General features: G+C 37.6%; 2 long non-coding RNA genes across 2 annotated transcripts; both read left to right on the plus strand.

The window, feature by feature from the left end:
* Positions 1 to 772: 772 nt before the first annotated feature.
* On the plus strand, positions 773 to 1,634 carry LOC121049837. The gene is made up of 3 exons (XR_005801434.1): positions 773 to 853; positions 1,341 to 1,427; positions 1,594 to 1,634. It is a non-coding gene; the product is annotated as an uncharacterized LOC121049837 (long non-coding RNA).
* A 132-nt stretch (positions 1,635 to 1,766) lies between these two features.
* LOC121049871 lies at positions 1,767 to 3,246 on the plus strand. The gene is made up of 5 exons (XR_005801492.1): positions 1,767 to 1,831; positions 2,318 to 2,394; positions 2,489 to 2,569; positions 2,865 to 3,040; positions 3,147 to 3,246. It is a non-coding gene; the product is annotated as an uncharacterized LOC121049871 (long non-coding RNA).
* Positions 3,247 to 7,089: the final 3,843 nt, after the last annotated feature.

Below are 7,089 nucleotides of genomic sequence, written 5' to 3' on the forward strand. Positions count from 1 at the left end.
TCTAGGACGGAGTTTGAGGCTTGACCCCTCTAATTCCTAAGCTAGAAACCTTCAATTTTGTATTTGAGGGGTTATAAGCATGGTGATTTACACCCGTTGCGTGATTGCGCGGGCGGGTCGCTTACACTACTAAAAAAAACATCAATTGCTTCGAAAATTTGCGACGGACAGCAAAAGGTCATCTTTCGCGACGGCGTATGCTACACCTATTTTGCCGTAGTATATTTTGAGTTTCTGCGTCGACGGATATAATGTTCCCGTCGTATAATTAAAACAAATTGCAACACTTTAGCCCTGCCGTCGCGTGAATTATTAGGAAAAAAGAAAAGAAAACTAGATGAAGTCTAGATGTGTGGCTACACTCTCTTCAATCTTCTTCTCCCCTTCTCTCTCTCTGCTCTTTTTTGTCTACTCTTCGATGACCACCCTGAACATAACCACCTCTCTTATTTCCTCTCTCAATCTCTCTATAGATATGGTGGTCGTGGAATCACTGGGATGGCTGACGGAGTCGACTATAATGCTCAAGAAGCACCGCGCCATTGCGGGCATCGGCATCATCACCACCGCCACCGTCACTCTTTCTCCGGAAATCCAAGCCACCGAGTAGTACCGAATCACTGAATCGGTGCTCTGCAAGCAATTCTGAATTTCAAAGGTAATTATTGATTTTATGCTGCACAATGAAATTGATGCGCGAGTGTCTTTGATTTTGGCTCTAATTTAATTTTCAACTATTCTCTCTGTGATTATATTCCTCTTTCTCGATTCTAGGTTTTGGAGGTTGGTAAACTTTCGGAGGCTGAAGCGCGAAGCTTGGAAGAGCTTCTGGATTAAACCCTAGGTCGATTTAGTAAGCATTCTCTTTCAGATTTCGTGTGGCAGTTGTTAGGTTTCTGTATTTTGTGGGCATTTTGGTCGTTGATTGGTTCAATTTCACAATTACTGTTTTCCTTTCGGTTTTTGAAATTGAGCAATTTTGGTACTTTATACAAATGAATGGTGCTTCAGAAATTGATGAGTATTTGATTTTAATCCTTGAGAGTGAAATTTCATATTGCATTTTCAACAATGTTGGTATGGATGAGCGGTTTAAGGAGGAAAGTGAATATTGTAAGTGTCATTTCCACTTATAGTTAGCATATGAACCAGTTATGACTTCAGTAGCTTTTAAGTTTCAACTATAGTAGTTATTTCAATTAAGTCTTGTGTTACAAGTTTGTTGTCAAGTATATAATGTTCGGATTCATTTTATATCATAGCCTCTTGGTAAAGCTAATAAGGTATCTCTTTATGGATAGTAGGCCTTTAGATTAGCTAATAAGCACCTTCATTTGCAGTTGTAGCCTGAGCTTAACAAAATCATATGAAACAGCTGTTGTCAACAAGGCATGTGCCATAATTATACTGCCAAAAAAGGCAGATGGGTGAGGATTTGATCAACTTTGATTCTATTTGAGAAATTGTTGTGGACTATATGCTCTCAAATTTTCTTTGAAATTTCTTATCATGCGAAATTCCATTGAATATTCTGGTACATCTAAATTTTTAACTCCATGGAACTTATTTGACTTGACATCCTCAATTGATTAGATATGAAGTTGACACTGATGCCTGTCTATCAGTTCTGGCTCTTCAACCTATTCTTAAGATGGAATCTGTCCCCTCTATTGTTGAGGTATATCAGTAATTAGTTTCTATATGTATGGAACTATGTTATAAAGTTTTCTGAAATCAGGTTAATAAATTCCCCTGAATGGATGCAGGTTTCAAGTTCGAAGACATGCAAGCTTTTGAAGTCAATCTCAAGGTTGAAAGCTTTTGAAATCAGGTTAATAAATTCCCCTTAATTATAGAAGTACATAGAAATCTCTCTTGAAGAAAAAAAAAACTAGTTTTCTTCTGAAGTTGTTGGCTTATATATGACCTTCTATCATTGAATCCTCATTTTTCTTAAACCATTGAAACTTTCTGAATGTCTATTCAAAGGGGGTAAAGAATATTTTAACCTGTGTACTGTTCTTAAAGTGATTTGACATGGCCATTTTAAGTTCATGTGTTGGTTTAGTTCAGTCATCTTTCTAATAGGGAAGTTTGGTTCAGATTATTGAATGTATTTAGTAGTATGGTCTTCAGAATCAGTAATGTGAGCAATATTTAGGCACTAGAACTTAAACTTTCAACCCAATCATGTGTCGCCTTTCATAATTTGGCCATCCTGCAATGTATTGGATGTTATTAATAGTTGTCATTACTTTTAGTTTTCTGGTTCGGTTACGAGATGGAACACTAATTCATATCATTTCTATTCCTGCAGAAAATGTGTTCAATCTTTGCAGTTCTCCTAGTCTAGCAGGGCTGAAGTATAGTCAATTAGGACCTGGGTTTCAAGAGGTACCACCATCTGCCAAATTTACTTCTTTAGTGAATACATTAATTATTTCATTTGATTGATTTAGGTTGTTTCTGCATCTGGATATCCTTTCAGGCAGTTGTTTGTGGGCTTTATAGAAATGGGAAGATATACGTCCACCCAAATGATGATGAGATCTTGCAGGAAACTGACAAAGTAAGAAGAGTTGTGGACAAAATTTGCACTCATTTATAAAATAAACTAAAACAAGCAAAGAATGACTAGGAGATTTCTTATGACTTGTGAAAAACGGAATGAAGAGCAGTATTGAAATTTTCTTATAACTTTTTTCAGACTCGTACTGCTTTCATTATGTGCTAGGTTCAAATGTTTTGATAAGAAGTTATCTTATTCGATTTTCATTCATTCTGCTTGGATGAAACTGTTTAGGTAATCAAATTCCTATAGTTACTTTTTTTTATTTCCAACCTTGTGCACTTTCGTCATGTAGGTATTGCCCATTTCACCTGTTAATGGGGGTAAGAAGTCTCCTATTACTTATTCGATGTTAAAGAAATAAGTGATGCCAATCAAAGTTTGGAAGATGTAGAAAAGGACAGTGACACTCAATCGCATGCCTTAAAACAAAGGAAAGAAAACACACATCCCAAGAGAAGAGGCTCCAAGGTATAACCTTTATTAATTTTAGTAGCACATAATTGCTTGACATCCACAACACACTGATATATTTGATTATCATGTCTGAATAAATATTTTATTCTTATTAATGCAGGCTTCAAACGGGACTCTAGGACCTACAAAATTTATAGATATTTTTCAATTTATGATATTTTATGTAGATTGTACTAGCTTTGGTGTGCAATTCACACCAAGTTTTTTTTTTTTAATATATTTTTTTTTAATAAATGAAATATTCTTTTGCGACGGCAAAGTATACGTCCCAACTCGCAACCAATTCACCTCAATTTTTTTTTTTTTTATAAATAAAATATCTTTTTGCGACCGCAAAGTACCCGTCGCAAATAGTTTAGCCATTGCGACGGCAACAATTTCCGTCGCAAATACTTTTTGCAACGGAAATTTGCCGTCGCAATTGGATCTTGTAACGCCACCTATTGCAACGCTGACATTTCCATCGCAAATGCTCAATTTGCCATCGCGAAAAGTATTTGCTACGGCAAAATTGCTATTTGTCGTCGCAAACTGCCGTCGCAATTGAAGTTTTTTTTAGTAGTGTTAGTAGTCTAATTCCTCGATCTCTACGCCTCTTGATGTGAATTAGAGACCCTTGAACCGGCTCTAATTCATGTCAAGTGAGTTCCTACAACCCTTGAACCAGAGTAGGAATACCATGAAAGGGAATTTCGGTCCTTGAGCCTTCAACCGCCTTGGATACGACTACCGCCAAAGTAGGAATTTGCATCTACATTAGATTAGCTTCCGACACATGAGATTTGGTGAAGGAACCTCCCTAGCACCCAACATTCTCATTTTTATTGTTTACATTTCATTTTTATTTTTATTGCTTTACATTCATTATCTTTTTGTTAAGTTGAAATCAACTCTCAAATATTGAACTCTTCCACTCATTTGTGCATATCCACTACTAGGTTCTTAGTTTTGATTAGGCTTTGGTGAAAATCAAAGCCGAGCATTGCTAAGGCTCGGTGCCTTAGATTAACATTTTTATTTATTTTCTTTGTTTGCTAACTGTCTTTATTTCCGACTACCCAAGGATTGTGGGTTAGCCACTAATCCCCGTGGTACGATAAACTTTGGGCATAATATTTCCCTATCTTGACAAAGATACGTACGCTTGCGTAAATGTGTATCAAGTCACCTTGCATATTGCTCCTTAATTGATCCTTCAACCTCTAACAAGGTAGCTCTCTTTGCTCTATAGGCCATACTCTTTGAAACTCCTACCCTAATGCTTGCCGACATCGTCTTAGCTAAATTCTCTACACAATCAAACAAGAAGAATCAGTTAAAAATGTGAAACATAAACAACACTTGAGAGGAAAAATAACTTCAGAATATGTAGCTGGTCTGATATATGTCTTCATTTAGGACAATTTGATCCTTGAACTTGGCTGTTAAGTATCTCTGCCTCACCATGGCATTGTTAAACTTCCTTGTGCACTTATGCATGGGATTATACTTCTTTATTATCAATGTGTCTTCATGTTGCATCTTGGAAGCAAACAACTCAAATGGACAGTTGTCTTCCTTGCGAACAACCCTCAACCTCGTCTTATTATTCTTGATGAAAAAATACTCCCACCCTCCTTGGATTGTCTTCTCCCTCAATGCATCTCTCAAAATTTGGACATTTGCAAACTGCATCTTTAAACAGAAATTTGGTTGCCTCATATCTGTGTTGGCGTTGAATTCTATACCAACATCTTCTAATTCCCCATCTGAATTAATTGCATATTGCGTCCTCTCTTCATCTGATTCATGATCCTTAAACATATCCTCATCATCATCATCACCCCCATATCAGGTGCAGCTGACCCTAAATTGCTAGTTCTTACCCCTAAACCTTTTGCCTTTGTAGCCTCATCTAAATCGGCTTCTTCCAACCAGTCATCCTTATCAGTACCATAATGCTCATATTCTTTATCATCGAACTCCGAATCATAATCACCATCATCACTTGTCTCCCCATCCTCACTCAACTCAGATCCGTGAACCCCGAATGTTTAAAGATAGTCCATCAAGTCTATCTCTTTCTCATAGTCTAATCCTTGCACACCACTAGCCTGCACACTCTCCTTATGTTTCTCATAGTTTTCATCTAGCACACCACTGCTAGGCCTTGAACCACTAGTGCTTACACCACTCCCAACTACCCCACTTGAACTACAACCTACACCAAAACCAGGATACTCCAACAGCAACTGTTTAAAACCTGAATCTTCTTCCAACAGTTTACTTTTGCCCTTCGCTTTTGCATCTCCTCCACCAGCACAGCTTCCTTGAGTAGCACACACATCCTCAATCTCTCTAATAATTATTCCCTTGCTTCTGCTTGGTATAAGCTCATCAATCAACTCCTTGATGACACAAGTTGGCTACTTCCTAGGCTCATCAAGGAGTTCCTCTATCACCGCGCTACTGCTACCACATTGACTAAACAAAAATCTTGTAAATCTTCATACATGTAGATGTCGTCATCGTCTTCCTCAAAAATTACTTTAACCTCCATGTGGTCCAAGTATAGTGTAATAATCCTGAATTAGGGCACAACTTTACACATTGTCATCACATCACGGTCTGTTTCCAGTTTGGTCAATGCATTCTGGTCATCACCCACCCTATACCAGTAGTCAATTCGCTGCTCTGCATAGTCTGGATTAAGCTGCGTAACCATGTTATCCACTTCTACCAAGGACATCCTGTGCTTATCTACGTTATCGTAGAAATCAATCTTCCCTCCCACATAGTCTTTGTTCCTTATGCACCCTCCATGAACCACTTTCATGGTGAAATAATCTGGGTGTGCTGCACAAAAAGTAAATGATAATTATTAGTCAACCATGGTTAGAACCAGTAAACAGTAAACTTCTAAAGCATGCAACCAACCAACTTAGGATTCCAACTACTTATTATACTTGCCCATAAAGAAGAGACTGCCAAACAGACCCCTTTACAACCATATAATGATCACTAGCAAACAACTTAGGACCACAACAAACAATTCCACTGTGAATGCATTATTAAAAGCCAAACAACAATCAACTTTCAACATTGACAACACTCACAATATTAAAATCCAACCAACCATATTGAAACCATACTTATTCATTCTGCATCTAATCTCCTCCGTACAAACTCAATTTTCATACTTTAAATCTCTAAACCACATACTCCGCAACCAATAAAGATACAAACCCCATTTCTTAAATCCAACCTACCCATTTCAATAACCATGGTTACACTTTCTGAAGCTAAAGTCATGGTTACAAAAACCTAAACCCGAAACCTAGAAACCAATAAAAAAATAAACCCCAATTTTAAAATCGGCAAACTCTATAACTCGAAACCATAATCGACAAACCCTATAACTCAAAACCCTAAAACTAATACCAAATCCTTTATCAAGAGCTCAAAGAAAAACCCAGAAACCCCGAAAAGTTTGAAAGCCCAAAAATTTTACCAAACCGTAGAACTAGAAACAATCAAAAACTCGAAAATAGGAAGTAAACTAGTTCGAATCGAAATTATATGGTTCAAAACATAATTAGAACTCACAATATTGTGGGATTTCATCCTTGCCGCCTTCTGCAGCTCGAGAAACCCACAAATCATTGTCTGCCATCCCAGCCACGCACCTCTATCTATTGGCCGCAAAAAACCTTCGATTCGACTCAGATTTTCACTATCCTACGCGATGATGATTGATTCAAGATACGAGGTATGATATTATGGTAGTTGATTATTAGGATTAAGATGCAGCAGTGGTTTAGGACTAAGTTTGAATTTTTAGGGTTTTTTTGGGAGGAAATGGTTTACGGGGTCGGGCAAAATGTGGTTGAATTCGAGTTGGGGAATTTCTGACATTTTACCGTCCAATTGGTTTACATGGAGCTGAGTCGCGTCAGAACGTTTGCCACGTCAGCCAACAAACGGATCCGTCAGACGGAATGGACCTTAAGTGTGAGAAATGAGAGATTAGGGACTATCCTGTTTAATTTTAAAGGTCAGGGACT

This window comes from Rosa chinensis, chromosome 6 (genome assembly GCF_002994745.2).
Source record: "Rosa chinensis cultivar Old Blush chromosome 6, RchiOBHm-V2, whole genome shotgun sequence".
NCBI classification, from domain to species: Eukaryota; Viridiplantae; Streptophyta; class Magnoliopsida; order Rosales; family Rosaceae; genus Rosa; species Rosa chinensis.